The sequence below is a fragment of the Bombus fervidus genome, chromosome 19, assembly GCF_041682495.2.
Source record: "Bombus fervidus isolate BK054 chromosome 19, iyBomFerv1, whole genome shotgun sequence".
Classification (NCBI taxonomy): domain Eukaryota; kingdom Metazoa; phylum Arthropoda; class Insecta; order Hymenoptera; family Apidae; genus Bombus; species Bombus fervidus.
Window position 1 is genome coordinate 2,390,074 of NC_091535.2, and position 21,937 is coordinate 2,412,010.

Below are 21,937 nucleotides of genomic sequence, written 5' to 3' on the forward strand. Positions count from 1 at the left end.
TAATATTCAACTTCTGTATCGATAGATAGGTACCGACCGTCAACATTATCGCAGTTCGACTTTAGCCATTAACTAGGATAGGATAGACATGATAATGACTATACGCGCGCAACCATGCCTAAGGCAGGTTCGTCTGTGGTTGAATATAATCATAAAGGAGTCAGTCATCTGTTTCTATTTATTGTGTTCACCGTATAAAATCGCAGAGGGCGTAAGAAACACCCAGATAATTTCCAAGTCGGTATTTCAGCTTGAGGCACAAAGTTTTATTTAACGTCACGTCTATTCCATCAATGATCACATGCAATATCATCTACCATCGGTAAAGTCGCATGCCTTTTGTTTTTCTACCATTGTTTATCTGCGACGTAGCAAAATTTCTGATTTTTTGACGATCGTTAATATAGTTTACAATTATACAATCGTTAAAGAGCTAATTTTTGTATTACCCACATTGGTAAAATAAACAGTATTTCTGATTAATAGCGTAATTCCAATTGTCAAGGGAATGTTTTTATTAACTAATAATTTCTTTACTCTGAAATATATTTTTACTCTGAACGCTTTTTAATTTTAATACTGAAACAGAGAATAATTAAGGATGAAAGGAACGAAGTGTTATTATCATGCATGATAGATCAATGGAAAGGAAAATGTTTATTCAAAATTACGTTACACATTCCAATAAAATGACATAATTCTAAAAGTGGCTTTAAAATAGAAATATGAAGGCTAGCAGACTGTAGATCAAAACACGGTGAGCAATATCCGCTATCGCAGCGGAATATCTCGCAACAGTGATCAATGACTGGAATACTATTCGTGACTATGCAATCTTCGAAGGCTATCCATCAGAAAACGTCGACAAACTCAAGGTCATGGTCACTATCACGAACGAGTTACTGCTATGAGGAATGCGGAATATAAATAGGATCAAGATGCCGCAATCTACTCCATACAATTGTTCGGTATATAAATGACCTCAAAATATAATTTTTATTTTACACCACATTGCACTTACGGTCTTCTACAGTTCGATTTATCATATCTGTTATGATTTCATTACAAACACTTCATCTCCATAAATGGAAATAATATTTATTCGCAGATCTTAATTTCTCTTGAATATTTTTTTTTTTTTTTTAATAATTAAATTATAACTGTAACAACCTATAGCCACTCTTGACGCATAATCGACGCATAATCGCGAAGAAAATGTCTCGATCCAGACCGGTCAGCGCATCAGGATCACTGCACAAATTTTGTTCGTCGACCTTTTTTTTTATCTACCGAGAGAGAATCTTATCGCTTTCAAGAAGCTCTTGACACGCGTTGATTACAGAACACAAAGAAGGCCACTGAAAGCATCTTCGATAGCATCGTTTAATGGCTAACATAAAGAACACGATATAACCAAGAATCATGGCAAACAATTTCGAACGCCATGTTATCAAAGCAACGAGAACTTCAAGTCCGATAATCATATAACCGTAGAATTGATTAAATGCAATTGATGCAAGTTTAACGTTAGTTTCATAATATTTCTTCACTAGCTTCTCTCATCACTACCACAAATGAATGCACAACGTGCCTACTTACTTTCCAACAGGCTTCATATTTACAGGAAAATTATTCATGTAAATATTATTCGCAATATTTTATTCTTATAAGCGTTAGTTACTAATAATACAAGTACTTAATTACATTCATGTCATAATTCCATAATATTCCGCGATAAAGGCATAAAATAATAAAATACATGACAACCTAGTTACATATTTTAACCAGAACACGGTCCAGTTCCATTCGTACCGAGATTTGAGAAAATCGAATTGATTATGAGTCCTCTCCAGAGGGCAGAAGTTCCGCGGCTTAATATTATTTCGGTAGAGACTGTGGCGAAGAGTGGTGGATATAACTGTCACCGAAGACAATTTATGTTAATGACTGTTCCTGGCCCGAGGAGGGACGAGGCCGGATCATGAAACAGTCTGCAAGTCTCCGTGGAGCCGATCGGACACGCCACTGTCTGCTGGTGTAACTATGCCGGACTTCCCCCTCTCAAGTCCTGAAGCAACGCCACCCCGCTTTATACTGTTCGTTTCAACCCCACGATGGCGACGCCCAGCGTCGATCCAGCTGTCTACCACGCAAACTCGCCGAATCCACGTCCCATGGCGCTTGTGCGTGACCCGTGATCGTCGACAAATGTCGCGTTGTGCTTGCATCGTGTCCAAACGGTTCCTTAAAATATCATTTTAAATAATCAAATCGGTGACTGGTAGTAATGAAAAATTTGCATTTACCCATTTTGTCGATGTGATTAATATTTCATGGTGTAATTAAGGGAAGAGAAGAGAATGATGTGGTGTGACGTTTAGGGTGTCCTCTGGTCTTGTGTGCTGATAAGATACAAAATGGATGTCACTGGGTGGACGAAGAAATTGTTCTACGCTGGTAAATTAATTTTTTGGTTTCGCGTTTGAAGTGAATAGTGGTTTTGATGTTGGAATTGTCAATGATGAAGATACGTCGAAGAAACGAATATGACTTGCTGTTTCTGGCTTTTTGTCTGTATGCAGATCTTTTGGTGATGATATGCATGTTCAGTTGGTAGAAATAGAAGAGTACGAAGATACGTTAAGAGGTCACAATAATTACGTCGATGTTAATGCATGTGTTTTCAACCCTCAGAGCGCAGACTCGCGGAAAATCCATTGCTACCATTTTACTTCGGACGAAACCAGGCATAGTGGAAATTTTGATGGAACGTCTAGCAAAGTGTTTTAGTTATCTATTGGAAACTATTATCAAAGGACCGATGTTTTTCGTTCCAGTGAGTATACGATCTCTAATTTATATGATCGATGATCGATACTTCTTGCATTTAAATCTTAATCCTATTGGGCTAGATAGCGGCTGTTTATTTATTCCAAAGAATTACATTTGTTCTGATGCGTTCGTTGTTATCAAAATAGAATTTATTTTATAATTTACAGGTTCAGGTAGAATTTATTTTAAGTTATTATGGAAGTATATAATTGTCATATTCTATCGTTACAACCTGTTTTTACAAAATTTAACATATCATAAATTGTACAGTATTTTCTTTACTTGCAACTAATATAATTCCATTGTTGTGAATAATCATCTACAGTAACGAGTGTTTAACATTTATCTAATTGATTATCTAATTGATATTCAAATCTAATTATAAATTTGTTTTTATAGTCTAGCAATCAATTACCGTTAGCTAAAAAAAAACTAAGGCTTTTATAATCTATCAATTAATTACAATAAAGTATAATTCAATCGAATCATAAAAAATGTCACCTCCAATGTGAATGTTCTTGTACACTCGATCTATATATTCTTTAGCTATTGCTCATTTAATTTTTTATACAACCTTGTGCATTCACGATTTATTCGACGATAAAGTTCTACCTTGTGACACAAAGAATACCAGATAACCGAGATCCTTGTAAATCTTTGCGAAAGATGAATAGTCCGGTGAGTCAAATCTCGTCGTCGTCTGATCGGGGACCGGTTGGTCGTTACGTTTCTATTTGGAACAGGCGAAAAGTCGGCTCAGTGGCGCCGACGGTGGTGGATTTCACGAGCTTCGGCCAACATCTCGGAATCTGGCGGGACGCTGATCGATCTGCTCCTCAACCGCGGCACACTTCGGTTTCGGTTCGTTTCGCAAGCAACGAAAAGGTGACCGCGGAATTATACGCCGACCCGATCGATCCACCACCCTCCGCGCGATACCTCTTTCTCATTTTTCCCCCGATAATTTCGCGGTTTACAGTGGCCATTCTCTTACAAGTTACTCAGTTACTTAGTTCGTTACTCAGGAAACACTATCCACTTCCTGTAGCTTTCTTTTTATGTTATTTGTAACAGAGCTAGGCGTTGTTTTTAAAATATTTATACTCGAAACTCGATGTGTCAATTTTTCAGTTGAATACGTAGGTTACTAACGATGTCATCTGGTCAGACGTACAATAGGTTAGGTGCTTTGAAGAATGTATTAAGACCACCTATTGACAAAATCTGCAATTACTTAGTTCCCAACCCAATATATCGATTAATGATACATTTTTTGTTTCTTAATAGTATATATATTACGCGATGCGTTTCATATGGTACAATGTAAGAATAAGCAATTACGAGCATACTACCGCGTGTTCGGTTACTTTCAACGCTTATTTGTATATAAATATATAGAACGCGAGAGAAGCTTTGAAATAAAAAATAACAAGTTATTGTATTTACAGTTACTGCAATTACTACCAATCTGTTCCTCACTTCAGGAAGACACAGAATTATCTTCATTAATGCCAGTATCATAATCGATCTTCGCCCGACCCGAATACGACTGAACTTTTCCGTGATATTCTTCAAGATAATGTATGAGTTGATCTTACGTGGCGCTGTGTGTCTCCGAACAATGGCTGCCCATGTTTGCAGAATGTAACTATGAACCAATGTAATAGCAGAGTACTTCAAAATTTTCCAAATATAAAAAACTATCTTCCGATCATAATCTTGGAGGAATGATAAGTATATCTGATTTAAATAGTATTGCCTTGATAGTTTTATTTATGTCTTATATCTTCTCTATGATGTCCGTAATGATTTCTCTTAGAACGAGTTTCCAGCAAAAAAAAAAAAAAAAAACATTCGCAACGCCCTACGTGACTGTATTTAATGAGCCATTTTCGAGTCTGTTCAAGAAAACGACAATATTCGGTAGATGCGTAAGCACGAGGGCAAACCGGCTATAACTCCAATCAAGGACTCACTCGGCTCGGTCCACATTCCACGTCTAGTCCACCGATCCCTAAACTCGTCGGCACGTTCGACGTTATGGTCCATCTTCGTCCTGGCTTCATTATTTCACAGTTTTCGATGATTCTTCTCTGGACATAGTAACCTGATTCTTACAATCTCAATTTATTTGAAGAAGAGTAATAGAAGCCATTAAAAGTTGGAACTAACTTAGGCTCAATGTAAATAACTTGAGGATCAGGTTATGAAAATGAAATAAAAAGAATCCGAAGTATAGTTGATATTTCAATCGATTCTTCAAGCATCTTTATCTCAATTTCGCTTTGAAATCGGTTTACTGACACTGTGAAATCGATCTACACCGTAGGCGCCGTTCTTCGAATGTGTTATTAGTTAAAACATATCGGCAGGTCCGGTGAATCGGCACCTGAATGAACAAAAAATGGCATGACATGACAAACTGTTGGATGATCGATGTCCTCGGAAATACAAAGCACCGTGATTTTTGCACATTGAAGGAACCATTCACAATCTTTCAACCTGTTTCTCTGTTGAACACGTCATTCCAACACTCTGTAATTCTATTCATAACTACATGTTTACTAAATTTAAATTTATCGTTTCAAATATCGTATCTTTTCCTATAGAAAAGTTTATTTTCATTTTGAAATTATTTCCACTATCCATTTGTTACTGTTTACAAGATTTTTCAACGCTATATATTATTTCTAAATTATACTGTTAGTTCATATTATTTCTCTTACTACCAAATGTAGAATTTATTGTTTGACAGAGATATGAAAAGAAAATCGGATATAATTCAAGCAATTTTGAAATTCACATGCAAATAGGATATTGGAATAACCGATCCAATTTTCGGCCAGCAATCATGTCTGAAATACGAGCCAATAACCGTTTCAATATTTTAACATAACTACACGCGAGGCCGCCACTGACAACCGTTCGCTACCACATCTCGTCAGAGTCCTGTTTTTATTCCGATGAAATGGAAATGAGCGTAGGCGCGATGCACATTCAACGAAAGTTAAACCGTGGTCGGTGAATTCATTGAAATGTACAGCTGCTCGTCCTACCGTTAAAACATTTAACGATCCGCTTGCCCCAACGTTCGCGTGACGACTTGTCGATTTCGCGATAAAAGTGTCGATAAAAAAGGAACCGAGATACCAGTTCGACAGTTAGATTTATTTTTTTATTCAGATACGAGGTCTTATACTTGTGATATTTATATAAAAATAAATTAGAATAACCAATGACTTGCGAATAGGAAGAATTTTGCTAACTGGTCTTTCGTGTTTTGAAATTTGATAGGACTGGAAATCTAAGAACTTAGTAATATTCTTTCTTTTTTTAAAAATACTCGACAATTTCATAGTTTGAAAGCGTCAGTAAAGTAAAATATTTGAAGATTTTTACGCAAACGAAAAATGTCTAACCTTGATAATGAATTGGACTTTGATAAGAATAGAAACATAAGAATCTAGTAATTTCTTCTTAAGAACCAGTGTTGCGTCTAATGAAGACGGAACTGAATTTTAATGCAATGTTTTCCCGCAAAGCTTTCCCGCTGTTTCCGCGCAATTTCACGACGGACGGCTGGAGTGAAGAAATTAAAGCATCGCTGCAATAAATTAACACGTTTCCGCGAGAAGTGACGTCATGCGCCGCAATTCGACCATGGGACTCGCAACGAGTCTTGTTAGTCTTTTATAGTTCGCCATATGGGCACAAGTCGATTCCCACCACTGACACCGATACGCGCTGCTACAAACTGCACGTTAATTTACCCGGGGTTCGAGTATCCGTCACTTTTTTATACGCGATCCTCGATAAAAAAGTTATCATCGATTCTGGATTGGTCCATTGCCAACCATAAATACGTTCTACCGTCGAAATCGTAAATTTAAAGAAGTCGTACGTTACATAGGGCGATATAAAGTTTGAGCAACACTGCTTCGTAACTATTTTTTAAATTTCGACTGTTACTTAACAATGAAGCGTGGATTTTTATGTTAATTATTCTAAAATTGTCATAAAATAAAGTCTGCTGCAAAATTTCAAACTTGAAATAATCATTTTTCTTAAAATATTGAATTGAGGTTAACTGATGGTTAAAAAAGTACACTTTCTACTAAAGTTCCTCCAAAATTTTCTTTCCAACTTTTACACAATCTGTGTCAATAAATATAAATATTACAAATGTCAATAACAGAATATATTCTTTCATATATTTTTTTATATATATTTTATATATTTTTTTTATCTCAGACGTTTGCTTTGCAACTTCCACAATACGAAGTTTGAAATTAGTACCATAAAGCAACAACGTCTAAATATTTTTCACTAATAAATCTTCGCGTTTATTGCTTTCTGTGAATGATATTTTTAGACGAACGTTGGACACTACGTTAAATAGCAAAATTAACGAGCCCCTGAAAATTTTCCGAGAATTCTGCGTCCGGTTTTACGAATGCAGCGTAGTTTTATTGCGGCAGTATAACAGGGATGCTCGGTGTATACTATTGTTCAACTTTTTCCTTGTCCTGACTGGGAGCAGGTATCGTGGACCTTAGCAGTTAATAGGCAGGGAATAATGGCGGTCGATTGACCTTCGATTCCTTGGCCAGCGTGCTACACGGTTCCAAATTCTCGAAATTTAACTTTTGCTGACTTTTACTCTTAGAAAGTATTATTTCTCTTTCTTTTTATCCCTTTACCTTTTTTTTTAGCGATTTTAACGATACATATATTATTAAGCTTGAATTTAATTGTTGAGGAAATGGAAGTAGAGTTGTTAGTTTTAGTTATAGATCTGAAATATGGTTATGTTTCCTTATTATTAGATATTCAGTACAGATGTTATTATAATATGTACAAGTTGTCTGCTTTGTTCCTGATACATGGATTATTCTACGAGTCGGCCTAGTCTCGTTACGTTTAATTATCATGAATAATGTATAGTCTCGGTCAGCTTACCGCTGAAAGATCTACGATCTGGTTGCCGCGTATCCTTTCCAAGATCATATTAAATATCGTGTAGTATTACTTCTATCGTGTCAAATTAAAAATACGTTTAAGCCAACACAAAAAGATAAACGTGACCCACAATTATATCCCACATAATAATTTCTCGTTTATTTCAGCACTCGTATAGCATGTGAAACAGATCGTTCAAATAATCCACTGAAAAATAAAAAGCAGTTCCAACATTGAAAAACACCATCAACCATGATCATCCACTAACAAACAGGGAAAGATAAACGTAACTTAGAATTACGTTCTATATAGTAACATAATTCCTTGTTTAATCCAGCATATAAATACTGTGATAAGTATGCGGATAATTATGCAAATTCATATTTTTATGAATATAAGCAAAAAATGGAAGCTAGGTAAAGTCAGCTAGAAACCTGTATTTTAAACATTTCATACATACTTTTAGGTTATGTGCATTTGCATTCCACAAATATATAAAAATCCTACTTATAACATGTAAAGCAGCTTTTCCAAAAGATTCAGCATGGAAACTTAGCAAAAATCAATTCCAATTCAGAGAAACCTCATCAAACACTATCATATCGCAGTTACACAAACTTTCATCTCGCTGTGTCATCAATAGGAAACAGTCTCACGATCGATTGTCTATCCAGCCATCCAAACATCTTATGGCCCGTACTTTCATTTTCGCAAGCCCAATGCAACTTGCCTCTCTCCTACCCCAAAAAGGGAGAAACTACAGGGATGAGGATAGAAACCGTAGGGAGGGTCCCCTTAAGGAACCATGGGGCACGCGTTATCGCTGGAAATTCCGACACGGACTGAAAATCGCGTTTCACCAAACGAAAGAAAGAGAGAGAGAGAAGAGAAAGTGAGGGAGAGAGTGAAAGAGGGAGAGAAAGAGACGGGGGAAACTGGATGGCTTCGTTCATTGTCGTGGAATAAAAGCTGCGGGAGTTCCCCACGAATGCTGAGCCCTCTCGCATGGATTTCATTTCAGGATCGCATAAAATGGTGCTGCTGCCAGTGACGACGCTGCTTGGGGAGCAAGGGGGAACAAGAACAGTGTATGAGAGAGAGAGAGACAGAGCGAGAGGGAGAGATGGCGAGGAAGAGAGAACCATCGAGGGGAGAAGAATGGAGAGGACGAAAGGCCGTGGAACGAGAGAGAGAAAGGGACAGAAACAGAGACAGAGATGTGCCGGCTGGCAAGCAGATGGTTGCGCCGTTTATTGGTTTATTCGTCGGTTCAGCCATCACGTCCCGTCCAGCCATCAGACCAGCCGGTGTTCCTCTTTATATTCCTCACGTTGAGGAGGATCGACTTAACTGCCCGGGCCTTATCTACTCTACTTTGACCGCGACACGATGGTGCATCGATCGTCAGGAAAACACGGCTGCGTTGTCGAAGGACATCGTTAGGACTCGAGAAGTTCAGAAGAAGATTAGTTGGATCTATGGTATATAGTGGATCGTGGTGTATCGTGGTAGAATTGCTCTTTCAATTTTTCCTGATAATTGCACGTGCTTTTGTGTATTTTCATGAGCCATAAAAAGTTGCCGGTGATGAATCATTCAATATTGTTATATACTGTTTATGTGAATTTATATTTTTGACGGTTGGCATTGTGTGTCTATGTTGTGGTGTTATGTTTTGTAGTTTGTATTGTAATACATATTGTCTATACGTTTATGTGTTCTCTAGAACTTTGGCAATGTTTGTTTAGAGATGTAGACATCTTTTTGACCATCGTTTTTGACGTACTACTTTTCATTTTACTTGTACTCTTATCGCAAGATAGTATTTTCTCGATCATCTCTGAGTGTTGAAACGTCCGTCGTGTGAAAGTGAAAGTTTCCGTTTAAAAAACGCGCTGATGAGGTAAAAGTTTGACGGTCGGTTTATTTTTCAGCGGCGGCAGGGTGCGGATGTCGATTGTCTGAAGAGGGGCTCGAGCGGTGAAAGGGTTGATTGATGCTGACTCGACTGCTTTTATCGCCACTTATACGGTACTCTATATATCATTTATGTTCTTTGTACAACATTTCAAATAGAGTTTATTCTAACTTATACGCCTTCAATTCAGTGAATCGCAAATTCAGATATAAGAGAAATTCTGAATGTATTCGAATCGTGTTCATTTTAGATACTGAAAGTGACTGTCACCGTTGGAATCAAAACATTTTCTATCGGTGTTGGATTACGTCTGTGCGATCGGCAGGTACGTAGATATAAATGAAAGGAAACGACAATGTAAATTAACTCTGTACTCTATTTCAGGAGTGACTTCACTCACCATCAGATTACAAAACTTCTTCTAATTTCTGCTACATTCTGCTACAAAAGTCTTCGTATCACAGGTATATAAATAGAATTTTTAAACTTAAATTCCAATCCTGACATAATTTCACAACTCTCCAAATTATCATTTGTTCCTCTGTATTATACTATTACCAACTAATAGTTTCAAGTAGAATGAAATTTCTCAAAATTGATATCCACATATGTAACTCATTATTATTTAAACTATCTAAATTTTAAACTTACTATTCCAAATCAAATTATTAGACTGTGTTAATAATATTTATGGAAATTTATATTTTCATAAAAACAATTCAAGAAATGGAATCTAGGCAGTGATTTATCTCACTTATGAAATATTATAATATTATTATACTTTTCATATTTTATATATGTTTGCGTATTATATGGCTTTCCATATACACTTAAAAATCCACAGTCTAGTAATTATCAACTGATCAACAAGAAATGTAAACCTTCCTGTACTTGTACTTCATACGTAACATACTTTCTTATCTGCTCCCCATTTACGCGTGCAACGTCGCGAATCGTATTTTCTCGAGTATTAGAGTTGGCATGTGTATGTCGTTCACACGAGTTCCATTATGCGATCGTATGTTAAGTCCAACGAGAAAGCTTTCAACGGCCGTTGCGCAACAGTTCTAATGCCGATAATTATGCGAATACGGCGGAGGGGCGGGGGCAGCGATAATAGCGTCGCCGACATCGGTCCGCGTAGCCAGTAATGGCGTGCCAGGGGGTGAATCGATAGAGGGAGACGTCGTGAAACTCGACGACGCTCCACCTATCGAATGCTGAGCTTTTCCTGTAAGAGTACGCCCTCTACGCTTTTTAGAAAATTCGACGATTCTTATTAGATCCTATTCGATTTGTTCAATATCCTTTTAATTATTTATTATTATCATTATCTTTTTTAAATAGCTCTAAGTTTTGGTAGTAATCAATACAAGTTTTCTAAAATTTAATAGACCCATATATCTGGGGAGGATGTTGGTCGTGTGATAGTTTAATGACGAGATTACTCGATGTTGAAACCGTCAAATATATTTTAAAATAATTATAAATACGAGTCAACCGTAGATTGCTCGCTACGGGTCGTTAAAATATTGTTCGCTAAGACGCTCCGTACGATTTGCTAAAGACTGTGTGTTCGCTAAGACGCTCGGTACGATTTGCTAAAGACTGTGTGTTCGCTAATAAAATCGCTCGAGACTCAGACTGAAGAGCTAGTCGTCTTACGATCGTGTTTGTTTATTTATCTGATCGAAGGGATACCGATAAATTTCCATTCGCCTTTGTTAGTCGGTTACACGTGACGGCGACGTTGTTTTGCCCTGAGTTGGTTTATTATTACATTATGTATATCCTAACGAAATTGATACTCTGAGGCAAAATGACAGCGTGGCTCGAATTGTCCTCTAGCTCATGTGTCGCTACATATCTATATTTTTTTTTGGTTAGACTCAAGAAGTGCTGAATATTATTAAAATTCTATGAAGAAATAGTGTTGATTTTATGGATTGTGGAATTGAAATATGGTTTCAGTCTTAGCTAAAAATTATTGGCAATGTCTTTCCAGTTATTTATGTAATATTACGAATAAATTTTTTAGATTGTCATGTATATCTTATTTGGCTAGTTTAAAGGAGTATTAAATATTCTGGAAATCTTTTAGAGAAGTTATTATTTGGAATAATTTTACAGATTACGTAATCCCAATATAGGTTTCTCAACTTGAAAAATTCTGAATGTAAATGTTGGGTAATCAGAAACTTAGGCGAAAGTTATTGAGTTTCTTTAGGTTTATATTCGTAGCTCGTGTTGACTTATTGATCCCCATGGAGAGATTATAACCTTCCCATGGGAACAAATCAACGTCTGGTGAGAAATGTGTATACGCCGAAGGAATCGTTTCGGATGTCATCGTCAAAGTTGGCTTTCGAGGGATTAAAGTTTCTGACAAATTTCGGACAGCTTGTTAAAATATAACCTCTCACTCGAACGGCTCGATTTCTTTCCCCTTGTGTAACGTATATTAGCAATCGAAAATTGGCATAATGTTCGGAAGTCTTCGAAGATTAAGGAGCTTCTTCTTTGTAATTGGAAGTGTTGGAAATCTTAAACATACAAATAAAACGTCTACTTTAACGCCAGGTTTTTGACTCGACCCGCCTTAATTCCAGTTAAACCTAATTCGTAAAAGGAAGATTAGGTTTTGAGAGGATTAACCCTCGAAAAATCTCGCAAACCAATCGGTTTCAATTTTCCAGGTGAAATAATTTTGTTAGGTTAAATATTTTGACAACCTACGGAACACACCTAACCCTACAAATTTTGCATCTTTAAATCTGTCACAAACGCAGTTTGCTCATAACATTAACATTTTCAATCTCTTAAATATTTCTTAAATTACACATTAAATATACCTTCAGTGTTTTTCTGGTATGCATGTATTTGTAATGCAGTGTACTTTGGTGAATTTGTTGTCCTAAAACGCTTCCCAAACTCGATCTGCTTATACCTTTGTCTCCTCTTCCTTTTATTACCAACATTCTAAAAACAAAATCCACTTAAAAGGTCAATTCACATTTCGTTGTTATCCGCATAACGAAGTTGGACGAAGAGGCAACGAATCTAACGAGGTTCCCGCGATGATTTTCAGGTAAACACAACAGCGATGACCAAGTAACCTGGAAACTCAAGGTACATCGACACGCGTGCTCAAATAAAAGGAGCTGTACCGCTAAGGAATGGGAGGAGAAAGAGGACGAAGGAGAACACGGCCTTGCCTGCATTCAGCTGTGTCATCCGCGAGCCGTTAACGCTCAGGTGCTTTCGAACTCAGGGACGAGCATCAATCACTATCGGTAGTGCAGGTGTAATATGATTATTGTCGCTAAGATAACCTGCTATGATATACGTCCGAGAAGTGTGCCAAGTGACATAACAGGATTTATCTTTAACGGCGTATCGAAGCCTTCGAGTAGAGAACGAACGAATCACCGGCGCCGCCATTGCGTTTCTGGCTTCGATGATTCCTGACTTACTTTGAATGCATCGACTCGATCTATGTTTAGAAAGTTTCTTCGAGAACATGGAAATAATATTACTCTTCGTAAACAAACTTTTGAGCGTTGTTTGATGAACTTAGGGTTATAACCTTGCGGCACATTCAAGGGATGGAGTTTTAGTTGAGGTTAATTTAAAAGAAAGTATGATGAATTTTTAGAGAACAGATGTTTGGAGGTATCGATTAGAAATCGAAATCTTTTTAAAACGCTAAGGTTAGCTTCCCGTTAGAAATTTTTTTTATTAAATATCCTTTAGTTTTTTTTTTTTCTCTTTGATTAATAATTTTTCTGAAAATTGCAATCGAGCCAGGTTTCCTTTGTGAGAATATTCGTTTCGCGACAGGTTTAGTAGAAATAGATGCTTCCCTGTTCGTTGTAACGGTGACTTGACATAACAGGTCTATTTTCGAGTGACTTCGCGCTTCAACAACTCTCGATCCTGGCTAGTGAGAGCGCCAATTTTTAACTGCTTATCGAATCCTTTCAGAGGCATCTCGCTTCTTGGAACAGGAACAGAATAATTCGTATCGAAACGCATGTATTAGATAAAAACTGTTTATAGACACTATGCTTTTAAGTTTATTAAATTCAATGATAAATTTCAGCATACTGATCTCAAAATATTTTCAGGTGAATGAGTTCAACTGCAATGGACAGTTGAACATCTTCGATCACATACTGGGCCAACGAAGAGGTTAAAAGCGGCACGTGCGTTACTAAAAATCGTAAAGAAGCTTATAAGGAAAGAGAACATGTGTTTTAAGATTTATGTGCCGATATGAGAAGGCCCAGTTAATGCTCTACATCTACCCTGTAGATCCGAATTTGTTTGATAAGAGGCGACAAATTCGGTTCTAGAGAGGTTTGTGTGGTGCATACAGAGCTACAGCGGTCTCGAAACAACGGTCACACTTTTTGCATGTACGTCTCAGTGGAATTATCCAATTATTGTATATCGAGGTCGAAAAATTATGTCGAGGACATTTCAATTTCACTTACTTAAAAACGCATGAAATTTATTGTTTTAGATAGATCTTTGCAGTACTTTTAATCATCATCTCTTATAATTTTTCGACCGTTTCTTGATTTAATGTATTTTTTATTACACAATTTACGAGTTCATACGAAATTCTTGAAACAGAAAAAGCTTCAAAACATCAATCGGTTATAAGAAATTGATTAACGAAACCGAAAGTCACTCAAGTGTGTACAAGAACGTATCGCAAGTAGAATGACTAGTTAAATAGATCAAATTGGATTAGAACCAATAACTATTTTAAGAATCTTAAAACTAATCTTCAATGTAAACAACAGTGCAAACAGCACTCTAAAAATACGATAAAAATCAATTTACTGCGGCAAATTTTCAACAATTCATATTGCGTAATACAAGCGTCTCCACTCAACTTATAGACGTTGTAACATGATTTCTCTAGCGTATTTCGTTCCTTTGATCGAAGAATTTTATCTCTGAAATCACAGTTACGCGGAATACTTCGAATTCCAAGCGTTTCCTCTCGTTGAACGATCTTCGTTCGGAAGATCGCGAGGGGCAAGAACGCAGTTGCCATAAGCGAGAACGTCTTCATTAATCCCGGAACGCAATTACTCGCAAATAACGCTGGTAGTCTAACAAGACTTACATCATGTTCGTTGCTCGCGATCGTTTTTCAACCACGCGTTCTTCAACTATGCGGACTGATTCTACCATCTAAAAAAAAAAAATCTGTTAGAGGCGATCAAGAATTAATGACCGTTATTAATAGCAACTCGTCGCGATTCCACGACTACACACAATACACTGAGAGAGAAAGGCTAGTCGACGATGAACCGCGCTCTACAATTGGCGACCCGACTTGACGCCACGATGCACACATTGCATTATAGCGTCCACATTCTTGTACCAACGTCGTACAAGTGGGTTTAAAGTTTCATTACATATTGTGGGAGTCGATTATTTTTAATATGTATGAAATATTGTTGTATGTTTAGATGCATTTAGAAAGTTTGTTATTTTCGCGGTTTGTTAGTCTGTTAAACGCTTCTTATTTTCTACAATTAATTCGGTGATTGTGTAATGCTGCGAAGAATGCTGAAGATCTAGAGAGGTCGGTTGGGAATTCATTTTTTATTTGTTGAGTGATAACAAAGGTTCAGCTAAAATTAGGCTGGGAATATGCGTTTTGTAATAAGAGAATAATAACGGTGAATTGAATCTACTCTTTATATATTAACTGTACAATAAAGATATTACAGTATTCTTAAATTAAAATTGAAATATGTACTTTCTTGAGAATTCAGATGCATTACAGCTTTTAGATAGAAAAAGAATACTGAACACAGAAAGGCATATTTTCAAAGGATCTGTAATAATATTAAGTAAGCGATTCTATAAATGTTCATGCATTACAAACATAGTCCATACAACTATGCAATTTATCTGATATTTTCAAATGTCTAAAGAATCCTCGTTGTCCAGATTCAATCCGACAAAAAAGTCGAATTTAAGCCGATTGCGTTTTCCAGAAGAGCGACAAAGAAAATGATTCGTTCACGGCGTAAGAGTCGGCCCGTCGTTTCATCTTTTTCAATTCGAGATCCTATCCTTTTATTCACGGTCGACCATAAGAGAAGCCGTAGCGTTCGCGCGCGCGTTTTCTTGCATCCTTCGGTAACGGCCGCGACGCGTCCATTAATCTTTGATCGTGCTCACATTAAAATGACATGCCGGTCGTTACGCAACCGTTCGTAAGTGCTAATGAAGTGCATACACGGCCGTAATTACCGGTCGAGTAGCCTGCCCACTATCCATAGGCGCGCGAGCTCGTAACAAGCAAGCGAAGGAAAAGGGGGAAAAAATCCGAAGATTTCGTAACGATTCAGATGGAAAAAGAATGTTTCATGGCGGCAAACGCGCTGCACATTTTTCTAAATGACCAGTGATTTCCTTTGTGTGAAATTGTACTTGGAATGCGATGGAATGGAAACTTGTTAGAGAGTAGATATTATTGAGCAACTCGACTCGTTTTTATTTCTAATGTTAGTCAATGTTTATGATATCATCGATAACGTGCAAACGAGTTGAACCGCGGAATTGTAAAATTAAATCGAATGTAATAAGCTATCAAGTTGGAAGCTCAATAATTTTATATTTCTGATTAATAATTCTATTTGAATTATAATGATGATCGAAGTTTCTTACACTCTTGCTACTTATGATTACAATAAAATGTTCTTGTAAAATAGTATTTTTATAAATAGGCTGTGTATTTAGAGAAATTCAAAAATTATGAAAATATATAAATTATTCAAAGTAAGGAATTCATAAGATTTATAAATGTGGAGAAATCCATGTAGATTCTATTTTTTAGTTGTGTTTATAAAGATATGAATTTGCATACAAATCCACAGCCCACTTATAAAATTCGCAATTCGATAATTATTAAGAAGATTGGGGTTAGGTTGAGGTTAGGTCAGTTAGATGACTCTTAGTGTCTCGTGATCCGGTAATCGTATCTCAATCAAGTAAGGTGAAGATCAAAGTTATTTACGCTACTTCAACCTACAGAAAAATTAATTTATTCTTATAAAATAATAATTTATGATGATTAATTCACATACTTAACGTTGCGCTGACGGGATGCGACTATATTTTAAATAAATCTTGTTTAAACCGTTTGCAGTGTAAAAAAATTATCAAGGTAAGCCATCGATAAAATGTATCAATGTATTTACGATATGTGAGTACCTAATCGCGGTATGTAATCCTGACACATTATAGATTGCCTGGACGATAAGAAGAAAAAAGGGGTGACAGCGCGCGTTGCAATTAAGAAAATGGAAAATCTGCAATTCAAAGCGAATTGCTAGCCGTGGAAAAACTCGAGCACGACTAATAGAAAACCTGCTCAAAGGTCGATGAAGCATGTTTCAATGCACCGGTCGTTATGATTAACGAGGAAATGTTTATAATGGCGGTTAACTTCCTGCAACTTATTTATTCCTTAACGTCATTTTCGAGGAATTATATAATTTTTTCTTATTCCTCGGATCTTAATCTCTTCCATATTACTTTTCAAATTTTATTAATCTTTATTCTTCTCTTTTATTAATCTTCGCCAATTCAGATTTAAATCATCGCCAAAGAAATTCAAATTACCTGAATAATAACTCGGAACGTACGTAACGTCGACCTACATAATTACATAATGTTATTCACAAAATATTCGTATCAAGAATCTTACGAATTTCATGTTTCGAAAAACATTGAACAGCTGCACTTACCTAAGCCGAAAATGGCAGCACGCGATGCACACGGCTCGTTAACAGCGGCACGCGCATCAATTTCAACCATAATTTCCTTCATCAGGGAATGCACATAGGTGGAGAGGATCATTAGTTAATACGCAAACATCATCAAAGTGTCCTTAACCGGCAGAAGAACTCTCTCGTTTCACAAGAGCGTGCTAGCGCCTCTCTCAACGGTCCGACATGAATTTCTTCATTAGAATCAGCAGCTCAACTTCGAGGTCATTAACTCACCTGTAAACATTGTTCCCCATCAAAACGTCGTCAGTTATATGAAATTGCAAAAAAATGGTCGCGAGCCAACGGTGTCGGATAAACGGTAAAAACCGCGTTACTGCTAACCGGACGTTCATCAACTCGATGCGCGCGTTTCTCCATTAGACTCGATTTACAAGAACGTTCCGGCATTCGCGCGCTTCTCATTCGGTAGGTTTATTATTCGAGCGCTTTTTCGAGCGGCACCTGCGTTCGAGATTCAACTGCGCTTCTATGCGATATATCGCAGAATAATCGTTTGGGAACAGCGTGACCTGATTCACATTCGATCGCCTGTTGCGATTACGTCATCAGTGGAAATTAAGTTTAACGCATGGCGACATGGTACAAGGTGTTTTATGGTAGGTGAATCTTATCTTAAGGACATGATTTTAGATTGAGGTTATGAAGTCAAAGTTATAGAAGCTAAGTTATTTGATTGTGTATTGTACATTAATAATGATTATAAATTGAAAGTAGATTTTTTATATTCGATAGGAGAAATTTACGTTGATATTTTGTGGGATGTCCTGTATGATCGATCCAATTATAGAGCAGCGCGATTCAATCTTAAGCAAGAGATATTCTGAAGGAGCAATAACTACGAAAATGACTGACATTCGAAGTAGCATTATTTATATTAATTACGAATGAACGTGGTAAATTGAATAACGTTGCACTTGTAATTCCGTTTGATATCTCCGAGTGAAAGAAGCGTGAAGTTATTGCATCGTAGTTATGTACGTAGCTTTAGTCGACCAGAATGGAGAAGAAATGAAATTGAAATCGCGCTGTAATTGGTATTACGCTCTGAAATACAATCGTACCATGACCAATTAAATGCAGCCTTGGAATTCTGAAGAGTCCCGAATAAAATTCAGTCAGCTCAGTTTCTTGAATAGCAATGACAGAGGTTAACTGTGGGTAAAATAATCAAGCGAACATTCACAAAATTATTGTATACGTATATGTAAATTACCTTTACACATGTTTAAGCCAATACTTCCACCACAGAACAAAGTCTTATTGGTGTATAAAAATAATAAAATCCACCACTATTCCAAAAATACTCCTTCCACTCGTTGGAAAGCTATTTTTCATAACCACAATCACACTAAGGTGATAGCACAACGAAAACATCGCTGAAAAACTCAAAACTCTCATCGATCCACTCACGAAAAAGAAATTGCAGCGTTCCTCGTGGAATTTTTGTTGGAACGGGTGCACTCGCGACATCCGGCGGATGGGTCGCGCCGGAAGAGGGCAGCAGTCAGGTTTTGATCAGTTTGTTCGAATGAAGACAAACGGTTCGCGATGGGCGCGTTCACCTACGATTCCAGAGATCTTGGCGGAGTCTCGAGTCTAAATCCACATCCGAGTACGCGAGAAAACATAACAAGATTGATGATATGCCTGACACGCGGGAGAGGGTGCTGGTTGGCTGGTTGGCGAGTCTGGCGTCGAGAGCAGCCGGAGGAAACACCAACCGCAGGAATAGCTTTGCTACTTTTCATTCTGCCGCGTCCTTTGCTTCGGCCGAGTTCCATGCTTGTCAATCATTCGCCGAGAACCTAGCGACACCTTGCGCGTTCGCCGCTACGACGTTGACGTTTCTTCCATGAAACGTTGCTGCTGGATATTACGTGATGCTATTGTTCGCGTTACCTCGATATCAGGGTGTTCCTTCTCTTTTTGCTGCTTCTGGGAATATGTGAAAGATCGTTGATGTCATTCTGGAAATTTCGAGGCGAGATTGATCTTTTACGGCCATCTTTGAACGATGCTTCAAAATAATTAATTGCGATTATTGTCTCGAAATTGTCAAGAAGTATCACGTTTTTATAACGTAGAAGATCGCAGCACAAAAATATGACAAGCAATTTTACAATTTAATTCTATGTATTAGCATAATTGTTCTTTTAATTGATTGTGGAATTACATAGAGTATTTTGGTAGATTGTTTACTTAACTTTTATTATTAACGTTATGGCAAATTTCATGGATATATCACTTACTTTCAGGAAATTTATAGTCGTGAGTGTAATAAATTGTTTGGAATGAAGCAATTAACGAAAATGGATTTGTCATGTTGGCGTTTTATTTCAACGTTGTTGAAAAGTTCTAATCAATAACTGAAATTACTGCTTTTTGAACTGCGACTGGGAAGAATGTCAAAGGTAATATAGTTTCACAAATTATGCCCCATCAACGTGTGTAATAATTGCCGCTTTCTTCACAGAAGGGTTAGAAAAGAGAAGATTAAAAGAGAGGCCGAAAAAAAGATACGATGGAAACGATATCGAGTCCAGACTTTTTGCAACGGTCTAATTATGATTTATATCTGTTCGTTTTCTTGTTATAATGCGTACGTATCTGATTAGTTTTCGTAAATTACGTCGTTCCACATTTTCTTCGTGGAAATGATTGATGAATTCTAGCCGATTAACATTCCAGCTTGACACCAGTTACTCATTAGCTGGCAAGATTGTACCGCGCTGCATTAAAAATACTGCGGTTCAACCGTTTTATTAGTTGCAAATCGTCCGCGTTTAGTCCATTCATACATTCTCTTGCTATTAAGTAATTCTCAACGAAAGGACGTTTCGTTGTTTACCATCGCGCAGTTGATGAAACAGCGTTGTTCACATCGCGTAGCTTTTTATAAGAGAAAAAAGTCTTGTAATTTTTTTTATAATGGCTCTTTGTAGAATCTATTTCTCAAAACCGATTGGTTTCGGTAATTTATTGCTTTTAATGACAACGGGAAGGAGTTTAATTGAATATCCAGTGGATTAAGTTGATCGCAATAAATCTTAAGGCTAATGTTGCAGTCACCTTTTGTTTGTTCGTAGCAAATCATTGATCACTGTCAGCACTACAATCTTCCTATACACTATTGTATTTAGATTGTTTATCTTGACAAAAAGCTCAATCTTCTGAATGCTACACTAAATACCCTTAAGCATGATCACGTACAACACTAAACGAGGTGAAGTGAAAATAAAATGAAACATTACTTTCGTCTTTCCTTAATTTAGACGTGTCAGAATTTCTTCAATTGTCAACTTCATTTTATCACTGTTTCTTATTAATTTACTATTCCAACTGTCCAGGCAGAAGGAAACGCTAAACGCGAACAATGTTATCAAGGATCACAAAATAAATACCTACAAGTTCCACCTACTTTTCCAATCTTCCTTCTACGAAGATAGTACTCATATTTATATCTGGTAATATTTCTATGAGTTTCAAAAGTCACAGGAAACAAGTTAGGAGAGGAAAAAATTGCACAAAGAAAAAATTGCAAGACATGTCAACTGCAACTGTAGATCAATTTTAAATAACAAGATGTACAATCGACTGCTATAAAATCGTGCAGACTGATGGCGTCTCGATAATAAAATCGTCACTTCCATCACTGTGCAAACGTTCAAGAAATCGTCTCGTGGTGCAGTACGAAATCGCTTAGGCGTCGTCACGTCGAGTGGTTAACGGAGCAAACGAACGGGGTTAACTGAACAGAGAGTTGGCGCAAACAGCGCAACCCTCGTCGGATTCGTCGCTGGTGACTGATGGCACGTCCTCGATCACGATGGATCCTCCGACAGCTGGAAACGTCGCCACACGCCGGCAGAAAGAAGCACTGAGGAGGGAGGAGTTATGCAGAGGCACGTTCGATACAAATCATGCTAATTCCGCATCAGTTGTCACTCTGATCAGAACTTGTCTGCCTGGAACGTCTAACTTATGGCTCAGGATGTTGGTATCTTTTGTGATTCACCGCTTTAGATTTCCTTTTCTTTGTTGAACTCTTTAGTCGTTAAAAAAAACTGAAGGTTTTCGCTTACGTGGATTAATTGACTTTGGTATGTGAATGTTGAAGATGAAGCTATTTTTGATGAGGATTTCGTATACAGAAGTAATCTAATTGTTGTTATACGTATTTACAGATGGCCAAAAGGTGATCTTAGTTGCGTTTTCAACAGAGTAACAGACTTTAGCGCAGACTCAAGTTTACATAAACCTTTTGCGAGACAACTACTTTATAGATATAATTAGAATTCATGTAATAGAAGTACTTTCTTTCTATTACACGTCGCTCTTCGTTTCATACACACAAGTAAGATAAATGGCTTCAATCAACAATAGTAGGTATAATTGAGCGCTA

The 21,937-nt window shown here is 37.1% G+C and overlaps 3 long non-coding RNA genes across 3 annotated transcripts; 2 read left to right on the forward strand and 1 right to left on the reverse strand.

Moving 5' to 3' along the window:
• Window positions 1-2,317: 2,317 nt before the first annotated feature.
• Window positions 2,318-5,966, forward strand: LOC139996874 (uncharacterized). The gene is made up of 3 exons (XR_011802434.1): window positions 2,318-2,457; window positions 2,695-2,836; window positions 4,281-5,966. It is a non-coding gene; the product is annotated as an uncharacterized lncRNA (long non-coding RNA).
• Window positions 5,967-8,740: 2,774 nt separating this feature from the next.
• On the forward strand, window positions 8,741-13,108 carry LOC139996848 (uncharacterized). Its single transcript, XR_011802405.1, has 5 exons — window positions 8,741-9,272; window positions 9,726-9,822; window positions 9,960-10,034; window positions 10,094-10,173; window positions 12,798-13,108. It is a non-coding gene; the product is annotated as an uncharacterized lncRNA (long non-coding RNA).
• A 4,081-nt stretch (window positions 13,109-17,189) lies between these two features.
• On the reverse strand, window positions 17,190-19,594 carry LOC139996875 (uncharacterized). The gene is made up of 3 exons (XR_011802435.1): window positions 18,749-19,594; window positions 17,491-17,748; window positions 17,190-17,399 (listed from the first exon to the last, which is right to left on the reverse strand). It is a non-coding gene; the product is annotated as an uncharacterized lncRNA (long non-coding RNA).
• Between the last annotated feature and the right edge of the window lie 2,343 nt (window positions 19,595-21,937).